Genomic DNA, 11,885 nt, shown 5'->3' with positions numbered 1-11,885 from the left:
CAACTCACTGACACTCCTCTACCCAAGCCAAAGGATCCATTCTCTAGGAAGCAAAAATTCAAGGCTGCTGATTTCTTCGGCGAGCACGTATTCTTCACAGACTACAACCCTTATGACTCCGCTCGCATTAGGAAGAGGCGTTTCTGGACAGCCAGCCAAGCCAATTTCTATTCCTCACTACTGTTCAACAAAAATAAAATCTTCTACCATCAGCACATTCCTCACGTGGATATGGAATCTCTACCGTGCTTCATGCCAGTCCTCAGTGTTCTTCACGATGCTGGACTATTAAATTTTTGCTCTGACATCTGTGATTGGAATGAAGAACTGTTCTTCAATTTTATTCGATGCTGCACATCATAGGAGATTCTGAAGATGTCAATTCATGGGTGCTGGACTGGATGTCTGAGAACACTCACTACACAGCACCAGCTACTGAATTGCTTCGTGTCTTACCACTCAGTCCTCCCCTTGAAGAAGCTCGTTGCATTTACAATGAACCTGAGCTGACAAATCACTACATGCAAGTTCTGATAAAACCTTTGAAGCCAGGTCAGGCCCCACCAACCAAGTTCCTCGTGAAGAAATTACTATATGTTCCCATAACTGTCTATCGCATTCTAACGAGGACAATGAGTCCCATCAAAGGCCACGACTCATCTGATGAGGAAATTGTTGGCATCATGAAGAATCTGGTATTCAATATCGTTCATGGCATTCATGTCAATTATCACGATTTCTTCATGAAGACTCTGGCAAATGTTGCACTTTCTCCGTTTGAGCTGAAGCCTTATGCACCTTGGATTATGAGATTCCTCAGGACAAGGTCTTCACTCAACTACAAAGCTGATTTTCAGAATCACCTCAGCTACTTGCCCCCGATTGAAGTCCTCAAGCGGACCTATTCCTCAGTTGATGAAAAGGGCAAGGCACCAGCTGTTATAGATGAAGGCATTCGTCCATTGGATGGACAATTTCGCAAATCTTCATCTTATTTCACCAATGATGACTTTGCCACACATGACTCTGCCAATGCACCCAAGTCTACTCCTCAAGCCACTGCTCCTCGTGTGATGACTGATCGTGAGCTTCTGCTTGGTCTTCACCAGAATGTGGATCGAAATCATAAATGGGTTAAGCATTAGTTTGGTTCATTTCTTCACAACATGACTGCTACGCACAATGAAGTGAAGAAAAACCATTACTACCTCCATGAATTTTTCGGTCGCACCTGGGCCATTCTATCACATCTGTATTATGAAGATCTCAAGAAAATGGGTTTGAAGGAAGATTTTGACTGGTCTGCACCTCCACCGAAGAAATTCAAGAAGGTCAAGGTTCCTTCTCTGGTGTCCAGCTCATATTCATCATCACGCGATACCGACGAGTACGAAGACTTCACTACAAGAAACCTGTTAATCTGTGACGGATTCCTGGTGACGTTCTGTAAATCCGTCATGGAAACAGTCACCGACCAGCAAGATGTGCCTGGGCCCAAAAAGGGTAGCCCCTTAATGACGGACGTGGAGGTACCGTCACGAAAACCGTCATCGATCGACCAACTTGGCCTAGCCGGGCCTAGCTTCCCCCCTTCATACACCCTCTGTAACAACACGAATTGCTCCTGCTAATGTGGCATAGTCATATGAGTTACATTGTAATTTGAATTTGCAAAATAGCAAAAAAATTCAAGGATCCTAATCAAATTAGATGGAACCAAACTGAATGATGAAATATACTTATGTAGCATACAGACCCGTGAGGCCAACATGAATCATGCCTAGTACGATTCACCGGGCTAAGGGCAAAGACACCAAAATATGAAACTGGTTGAAGCAAAGCGCGCGAAGGAGAAAACATTCAAGTCATCTACGCGGGAAAGTCCAAATCAGAAGCGCGCGGAGGGGAAAACATTCAAGTCGTCGACGCGCGGAGTTAAATCTTTTCGACCCATTTAACACCACAGCCAACGATCCTATTGGCCATAGCCTCGCGCCTCACCCTCGACCGTGAAAACCCTATCCACCTCCACCCAGAGCCGCCAACTCCTCTCCCTCTCACCTCCCGATTCAGATCCATGTCCAGCCTCCCACCACGCGCGGCTGCCGATCTCCAGCGCCGCCGCGCCAACTATCTCCTGCTCCACCTCCGTCTCCCACCCTCTCTCGCTCCGCCACCACCCCCACCCTCTCCGGCTCCCCCTCCCCATGTGTAGCCTCCTCCGTTCCGCGATGGGGCAGCCGTAGCGGCCCTCCTAGATCTATGTCAAGGGCAGCCCCCTGCTTGTCGTCATGGGCGTGGTGGTCATGAGGAAAGTGGTTGAGGACGGCGAGATGGAAGTTGTAGCCTACCCGCTGCCCAGGACAAGGATGGATGCCCTGACGCTCCCCCTTCTTCACAATCTCGCGCTGGGAGAGGAGGTGGTGGCCACTGTTTTCTTCGGCACACCTAGGCCTTATCCACATCGCCATAGGTGACCTCGCCAGACTACTCGCTGTGAAGGTGATAAGCCCTTTCACTCTCCATTAATTGAAAAATTATCCATTTAGGATGTCAGGATAGTGCTTTGCAGTGAAATAACTTTTGTGGCTGGGAATAATTGTTTCGGAAAGATAGCAAGATGATGTATTATGTTTCATGTTTTCCATAAATGTTGATGCGACTGATATTTTTTAATGTAGAGATTTATATTTACATCCTTTCTTCATCAACATGTACGTCTAACAAATATATGTGGGGTGCTTACATAGTTTCTGAGGTCGTGCTGTGTTTATGTGTGTCGATTTAGTTTACAGATACATCATTGAGATGGATAAAAGTATGATGTAGAGTATATATGAAACTGAAAAGATGGGATGCTTAAAGCTGGAATAAATCATGGAGGGAATCCTATGCAGGAGTAACTATAGTGGATACTTCTACTAAATCAGAAGATTTATTTGTTTTCTCCATGGAATAGTTTGACTAAAGTTTTAATTATTATTCTGTACTTGGAGGAGATAGCTGAAGTCGAGGGTGTTGTTGATGACATAAAAGGTGTTTATAAAATAGAGCCTTATGAAGAACAAAGGATACAATACAGAAAGGTCAGTTGAAACTACTTCTGTAGTACAAAATAATTGGCTAGCACTACAAACTATGCACCCTTCTTTGTCCTGATGTTCTTATCCTTGAAGGATGTTGCCTCACACATGACAGTAGCTACACGGCCTATGAATGATGTTCCCTCCCCAACAACGCCTTTGTGAGCATGCTCGCTGTTGGCGCTGTCATGGCAGAATTGTGCAAGCATCGGCCATGCAGGTGTCGTGTGTATAGCAGTGCTGATCCTTAAATATCTTCGTAGTGCTTTTTGCATCGTGTTAGTGTGTGTGCACTTGTTTCCATTTTTTTACTTAATTTATTGCTTGCTGCAACACCTAGTTCCTCCTAGTTTGATAGGGTTGTTTGTTTTGTTCACGGTGGATGCATGCTATGTAAAATCTCAAATGGTATTTTTATAGTTACATGTCTATTTTGACAAAATGCTGATTGCTAACATTTACTCTGCATACCAATTACTTTCTACCATTCCTGATTATTCTCTACTGCTCTCTACATTTTTATATGAGAAAACACCACCCACTCTGTACTCTACCAATCAGTTTTCTAGTTTGCTTGGAAGAAAAGAACCATTACTTGAAAACCAGCTATGAGATAGACTAGATCATTTAAGCTTGGTTGATAGATAAAATTCGGTTCATGTGCTGGGACAAGTGTACATTTTTTCCGGTGAAGAGTGTGTTTGTGCTGTCGGTGGCGACCTCCTCTGCCGCGTGCCGGCGGTGGCCGACTTGCACTGCGACCCTGGTCATTGAGCTGAACCTGATCCTGGTCCATGGTTAGTTAGGATGTTGGTGCTGTTTAGGCTCGATTAGCTCGATTTGATGTTGTTTTAGGCTTGAGAAAAGTTGTTCTCTTGTTGAAATGAGAGAGATAAGGTAGGTGCTGCAGTTGTTGGCAATCGTGTATATGCAATGGTAGGTAACCAGAGAATGTGTTGCATTTGTATGTCCTCATGTTTAAAATTTGTGTCTGGAAGTTATTACTGGATCTACTATCCCAATAATTTTTATTTCCTAAATCTCATGGTAAATCTGGAAGTTGCATTGCATATATGTGTATTACGCCATACTAGTAAACTTCTAAAAGCAAGTGGAGCTCAACCTTTATAATGCACTCTGCATTCTGCAGATTATGCCATACTTATTTGCATGTCATGCTATATGAACAGGCATTGTGGTTGTGATTGTTATGATGGGAACGATGTTCCTCATGGTCCCAGTAATGTTGTTAGTATGGAAGAGACACTGGATCCTTGTTGTCACATTCCTTGAGCTCTCGTTGATGGAGGATAAATGGAAATAAGTCATCATCTAGTGGAGACAGAGTAAGTTACAACCTCTTTTCTCTTCCTGTTCATAATAATAAGGAATCCTTACTCTAGTGTCACATTTACTTGTAGCTTTTAAATTTTTGATACACAATATATATGATGCTTCCATGCTTTTCAAGTTTTTTGCAATATTGTTTTTTTCTATATTGCACCCAGAACTGAATGTTTGATTGTATCAGGCAGGTAACATTGTGAGTAGGCCTTTTAGCCTGTTTACTTTTTGATTGGATCAGGCGTTCATGTAAACATGATAGCTCCAACTCTTGTTTCAAGAGTGAGTAGTTCGCCGAAACTGCATTTTAGTAAATAGGGGTTACTTCTCAAATCTGAGAAATTTAAAACCAATCCTCATTGCTGACTGGCAGTGTATATACAGTAATGGTATATGAAGATGAACTTGGCAAAAACTCAGCTTTTACCTTTGAAATATATGTACAGAATTTCCAGATCTAATCTGAAATGTCAATTAGGAAATGCTGGGCATTATCTTTGACCTTTCAAACAAAAAACCTACTGTATGGACAAACACAAATCATACTACTGTCCTTTGTTTAGAAATGCTGAGCATTATTTTGTTAGTGGGTTTATATGGCCTCAACTTCTGCTGCTATAGTACTTGAGTTTTGTTATGTGTGTTTGTTAGTCATTTGACTTTCATTCGGCACACTTCTCTCTGGTGACCGCTTTCTCTCTGAATCTTTAACCCTAAATTTTCTTGGAATTTCTTCTGTATCTTGTACACTGCAGGATAACAAGTACAGACAAACTACAGGGTACCGAGTAGAGACAAACCGCAGGGTACAAGTACAGACACTGTGGTATGTGGCCTTCTATGAAGATCTGATTCAGTTTAGATTTTCCCCCTAGGTCTTGGAGACATGATTTTTGTTACTATATTAATATGTCAACATGTTCTATTTAGAGTTTTCTCCCTAGGCATTTCTTTTTCTATCCTTGTTGTCTCCTGCAGACCGGTGAATATGTATTCCAGAAATAAGTTTAATCTGAATCTATGAAGAAAATTACATTGTTACATTGTGGCAGTCCTACAGTAAGAATACAGAGGTTTAAACCTATTTATTTGTGTACTATGCACATGTATTAGTCAGTCAATTTATTGTTGTTTTATACTAGATACTTTGTTATTCTCATCAGTAGGCATTTCTCCTACTATATACTCATATCTACAAATGTCTAATGTTGTTGTGAATATGGTAGGTATGTTGCTGTCCATCAGAATCCGCCATGCCATATAGTTGCCATCAGGAGGGTTGACGACAAGAACACGAGTGACAACCTTTGTAGTTACATGTTTTGTTGATGTAAATTGGATTGTATCGGTTCCTATTCCTATGGATGATTGCATATTGAGTGATTTTGTCAATATATGGTGTATATTATCATTTCATGGAGGATATTATAAACTGCTAGGTTCTACATACCTATAGATGGTTGCATATTGAGTGATTTGTGTAACATATGGTACTTTGGAAATATTGTCCTCGTCCAAAATTGGCATTATGATTTACGGAACATATTATGCTAAAGGCGTATTTGATCAAAATTGGGCTGAATGTAATGGATGGGACCAAATTTAAATTGATCCTAAATCCATGACGGTTTCTGTGACGAAAAATAGTGTCCACGTAGGTAGCCACATGGCATTGGTCCATGACGGACTGTTCTGTCACGGCCTAGTTTGGGCTTGGGCGGCCTGAGGCAATTCCATGACATCCAAGGACCGTCATGGAAGCTACAATGTCAAATTCTGACGCGATATACATGACGGATCTCAAGTCCGTCAAGGATGGACACGCATGACAGTTTTTGGCTGATCTGTGATGGCTAAGGACTGTCATGTATTAATAGATTTCTTGTAGTGCTTAGACGACACTGCGGCAGGCCCTTCCACGACAAACGACCCCAACAACACTGGCACTCCTTCATCAACTTGATATTCTTCAGGGGCGTTAGTCCTCATATTCGATCCTTTTGGTCATTTGATGACAACGGGGGAGAATTTTGAGTTAGTCTTCAAGCGGATCTTTCTATATGGGCATTTTTTTGTGAAGTTACAACTCTCGTTCTTCTGAGACTTTATTGGATTGAGTTGTAAACTTAAACCCGATGGTGCTCTGATACTTTTGATATGTTTTTCTGCATGCTTATTCCTCATATATGCTAATGCACGCATGCTGAATTACATCAGTCACCATATTTCATCATGCATTTCAAATTCTTCATTGTGATATGTCAAATGCGTGTATGAATTACAAGATATAGGGGGAGATCTCCATGATTCTACTCTTCAAGTGTGCAATGCTTCAAAAGCAAATACCTCACCATGCACATATTCAGGGGGAGTTCTTCTATATCTTGCAATCAAATTCCTCAATATCAGTATTTACACTTCATATGTTTATCCTCATTGAAAACTTAACCTATATTGTCATCACTCACCAAAAAGGGGGAGATTGTAAGTGCATCTAGTGCCCCTTAGTGATTTTGGTGTATTGCAGACTTATAGGTTAAGGGACTAATGCGTTTGTGAGTGTACACAGGTCTATAAGTCTATGAGGAGTTTGATATTTACAGAGAAAGTCGACCCCTAAAAATGAAGTTCTTCGACTGAAGACTTTGGATTTCTGGAGACTTTCTGAAGAATTTGAAAGTGAAGAAATTGGTGTGACCTTGAAGACTTGGTATTCATTCGAGGAACATGAAGCGTGAAGACTTTTGTTTTCGTAGTTTCATTTTCTCTTTCTTGAGTCATAGGAAACACTGTACTGTTAAAGGGGGTCGACGAAATACTAAGGAAAAATTTCCATGTGATCCTCAACTCAAATCCTACACCTACCAATCCCTTCGAGTGAAGCCATTGGAAATCTCATACAATTCAGTCATATTCTTCAGTGACAGAGACGAAGTTCTTTTGGTCTCTAAGGAATTTGTTCTGACTGAGGAGTTAGGAATTCGCCAGCGCGGATTGTCTACACAGTGAGGAACATGATAGGCCTGAGGATTTCGCCACTCAAAATTCCGACCGTTGTTGTGCTATGCGCCAGCTGTCCCAAAATATCTATCCACCTAACGGTCTTATCATTGAAGGGCATTTATGTCCTATCATGTCGGGCTGCTCCCTAGGCTATAAATAGCCGCCCCCTACAACCACTAGCTGGTTGGCTGCTCCGAGAGAAACTAACACTTGTCATTTGAGAGCAACCCATCCTCCGAGGACTTTGAGCGGAAATCATCAAGTGAGGAAAAACCAAACCCAAACACCTACAAACCCCAAGTGATTGAGCATCATTGAAGAGAATGATCCTGTGTGGATCCGACGCTTGTAACCTTTGAAGATTGTGCTTCTTCCAGACGGTTAGGCGTCATGGTCTAGAGCATCCAAGAGGAATTATGCATCGCCGAGTGACCAAGTTTGTGAAGGTTCAGAAGTCACCTAAAGACTTACCACGAGTGATTCGGCGAGGTTTGTGTGACCTTAGCTCAAGGGGAATACAAAGAGGACTGAGTGTCCTGAGCGGCGTGTTCAGGACTGGGTGTCCGGGACTGTGTGTCCTCAGGTTTAAATACCTAGCCGCCCTAACCAGACGTACAACTGAGACAGCAGTTGGAACTGGTCTACCAAATCATTGTCTTCACCAAGCTTACTGGTTCTATTTCCTCAACTCTTTCATTTCCTCATAACGGTGTTGTGTGCTTGTTCATATCTGTGCTGGAATACTTTGACTGAAGATTTTCTCAATTTCCTCAGTTCAGTTTCTTCAGTCTGTTTGTCTTCATCATGTATTATCCTGTGCTTACGCTTTCTGTACTCTGTGCCTGTCTTCATTTCATCATGATGACTATGCTTGTGTTCTATTATGTTTACTTTTGAGTACTTATTCCGCTGCTAGTCGTTCTTCGCTAAGGAATTTCCTCACCTGCAAATTCCTCAGTGAAGAATTCATAAAAATCGTCTATTCACCCCCTCTAGTCGATATAATGCACTTTCAGCATATATATACATATACATACAACATCCATATATACATACATCAAGGAATTATAAAAAAGTGTACGAAAAAAAACTAGAGAGCAGGTCGTGGCGGTGGCGGCGCGCGGCAAAGCAGAGCAGGCTGGGGCGATGGCGACGGCGCACGGCAAGCAGAGCAGGCAGGGGCGGTGGCGCGGGAGAAGGGAGGGGGCTCACTAGGCGGCAAGGACGAGGCGCGCCAGAGGGCGGCGACGACGAGGTCGGGGCAGAGGGCGTTCACATCAGGGCAGGGGCGGCGCGGGGCGGCGACGGCGTCGGGACGGTGCGGGGCGGCGTCGGAGGGGCGTGGGACGACGTGCGCCGACGATAGCGATGGCGAGGCCGAGGGCAGTCTAGCGGCGGCATCAGGCGGGATCGAAGAACTAAATGAAAATTTTCACAAGTGCTGTTTATATAGACAGAGCATTGGTCCTGGTTGGTGGCACCAACCGGGACCAATGCCCCCTTTAGTCCTGGTTGGTGCCACCAACCGGGACCAAAGGAGGGCATTGGTCACGGTTTGTGGCACTAAACGGTACCAAAGGTGGGCATTGGTCTCGGTTCGTGCCACCAACCGGGACCAGTGGACTTGCACAGCGGCGTGGTGGTGGGAGTTTAGTCCCACCTTGCTAGTTGAGTGAAAAGAGACCTTTGGTTGCAGTTGGTGGCACCAACCGGTTCCAAAGGAGGGCATTGGTCACGGTTTGTGGCACTAACCGGTACCAAAGGTGGGCATTGGTCCTGGTTCATGCCACCAACCGGGACCAATGGACTTGCACAGCGGTGTGGTGGTGGGAGTTTAGTCCCACCTCGCTAGTTGAGAGCGCCAAACACCTATTTATAAGCTCCGCTGCCTCCTCTCTCTCGAACTCCTCTGAACTGCGGGCCTATGGGCCTAATCTGACATTGCTTTGCCTATGGGCCTACTGGGCCTTCTGTGGGCCTGAATCCTGGCCCAAATAGCTGGGTTTCTAGTCGTATTCACGCCGTGGTGGCCCAGTAGGTGGCATTTTTTCTAGTTTTTTTGTTTTCTTTGTTGCCTTATTTTTTATTTTGTTTATATTTACAAAAAATACTTACTGCTGCTATTTTTATTTATTTTATTAAGGTTTATTTATTTTATTACAGTTTATTTTATTCTATTTTACTTTATCTTATTTTCTTTCTACTTATTTATTTCATAAAAGCTAATTTTATTTTATTTTGTTTCTACTTATTTATTTTATTTTGTTTCTACTTATTTATTTCATAAAAGTTTATTTTATTACATTTTATTTTGTTTATAATTATTTATTTTATTTTATTTTTTGCCTATTGTATTTATTTTATTAAAATTCTTTTTGCTTTTAATGTTTTGAACAGAAAATACTTTGATAATTTTAGTTGCATAAATTCTATATAATTTTAGTTTCAATAATACTAGAGGATTATAAAATGCAACATTTAAAGCATTTCAATATGCATTTCAACAAAACATTTAAAGCATTTCAACAAAACGGACAATCTGTTTCGAGATATCATGGTTTCCTATGGAAACTCGTCTGTTACAACAGGCATTTCAAATGAACTACGAAAAGGTTGAAAGTTGGCATGGTATCATCATAATAGTTGTGGAGAGAAAGCCTTCACTTTTTCTTCGCTTGTGTCCTTTGTTTATTGTGTCGTAACCATGGATAATCTTCATCGTTTATCAGGATGCTTGGGTCAGCCTTGACTTTGAAGGGAGGAATTTCATGAAACTTTTCATGATCTTCATACATGTCTGTCTTGCCCTCCACTCCCACGACGTCCCTTTTTCCTGAAAGAACTATGTGGCGCTTTAGCTCATCGTATGATGTATTCGCTTCCTTATTTTTTCGTTTTCTCGGTTTGGTAGACATGTCCTTCACGTAGATAACCTGTGCCACATCATTGGCTAGGACGAACGGTTCATCAGTGTACCCAAGATTGTTCATATCCACTGTTGTCATTCCGTACTGTGGGTCTACCTGTACCCCGCCTCCTAACAGATTGACCCATTTGCACTTAAACAAAGGGACCTTAAAATCATGTCTGTAGTCAAGTTTCCATATGTCCACTATGTAATCATAATATGTATCATTTCCCCTCTTGGTTGCTGCATCAAAGCGGACACCGCTGTTTTGGTTGGTGCTCTTTTGATCTTGGGCGATCGTGTAAAATGTATTCTCATTTATCTCGTATCCTTTGTAAGTCAATACAGTCGAAGATGGTTCCCTGGACAACGAGTACAACTCATCAAAAACAATGTTGTCACCTCTAAGACGTGTTTCCAACCAACTGCTAAAAGTCATGATGTGTTCACATGTAACCCAGTTGTCACACTGCTCCGGGTGTTTGGAGCGCAGACTGTTCTTCTGTTCATCGACATACGGGGTCACCAAGGTAGAGTTCTGTAGGACTGTGTAGTGTGCTTGAGACCAAGAATGCCCGTCCCTGCATATTATTAAGTCCCCTCCAAGCGTGCCTTTTCCAGTCAGTCTCCCCTCATACCACGATTTAGGGAGACCTATCTTCTTAAGGCTAGGAATGAAGTCAACCCAAAACCCAATGACATCCTCTGTTTGATGTCCCATGGAGATGCTTCCTTCTGGCCTAGAGCGGTTACGGACATATTTCTTTAGGACTCCCATGAACCTCTGAAAGGGGAACATATTGTGTAAAAATACGGGGGCCATAATGACAATCTCGTTGACTAGATGAACTAGGACATGTGTCATGATATTGAAGAAGGATGGTGGGAACACCAGCTCGAAACTGAAAAGACATTGCGCCACATCACTCCTTAGCCTTGGTATGATTTCGGGATCGATCACCTTCTGAGAGATTGCATTGAGGAATGCACATAGCATCACAATGGCTAATTGGACTTTTTCCGGTAGAAGCCCCCTCAATGCAACCGGAAGCAGTTGCGTCATAATCTCGTGGCAGTCATGAGACTTTAGGTTCTGGAACTTTTTCTCTGGCATATTTATTATTCCCTTTATATTCGACGAGAAGACAGTCGAGACCTTCATACTGAGTAGGCATTCAAAGAAGATTTCCTTCTCTTCTTTGGTTAGAAAATAGCTGGCAGGACCTTCATACTGCTTTGGAGGCATGTCGTCTTTTTCGTGCAAACGTTGCAGGTCCTACCGTGCCTCCGGTGTATCTTTTGTCTTCCCATGCATGCCCAAGAAGCCTAACAGGTTCACACAAAGGTTCTTCGTCACGTGCATCACGTTGATTGAAGAGCGGACCTCTAGGTCTTTCCAGTAGAGTAGGTCCCAAAATATAGGTTTCTTCTTCCACATGGGTGCGCGTCCCTCAGCGTCATTCGGAACAGCTAGTCCGTCCGGACCCTTTCCAAAGATTACGTGTAAATCATTGACCATAGCAAGTACATGATCACCGGTACGCATG

The 11,885-nt window shown here is 42.8% G+C and overlaps 1 long non-coding RNA gene across 4 annotated transcripts; it reads left to right on the top strand.

The window, feature by feature from the left end:
• The first annotated feature begins 1,983 nt into the window (after positions 1 to 1,983).
• On the top strand, positions 1,984 to 5,929 carry LOC119356111. Of its 4 annotated transcripts, none has more exons than XR_005171845.1 (6): positions 1,984 to 2,502; positions 3,004 to 3,086; positions 3,177 to 3,303; positions 4,274 to 4,429; positions 5,183 to 5,253; positions 5,654 to 5,929. It is a non-coding gene; the product is annotated as an uncharacterized LOC119356111 (long non-coding RNA). The 4 variants fall into 4 exon arrangements; XR_005171847.1 differs by having other exon boundaries at positions 2,997 to 3,086; XR_005171846.1 differs by lacking the exon at positions 3,177 to 3,303.
• Positions 5,930 to 11,885: the final 5,956 nt, after the last annotated feature.

This window comes from Triticum dicoccoides, chromosome 2A, assembly GCF_002162155.2.
Source record: "Triticum dicoccoides isolate Atlit2015 ecotype Zavitan chromosome 2A, WEW_v2.0, whole genome shotgun sequence".
Lineage (NCBI taxonomy): Eukaryota > Viridiplantae > Streptophyta > Magnoliopsida > Poales > Poaceae > Triticum > Triticum dicoccoides.
This window is presented reverse-complemented; position numbering and strand designations above follow the sequence as displayed.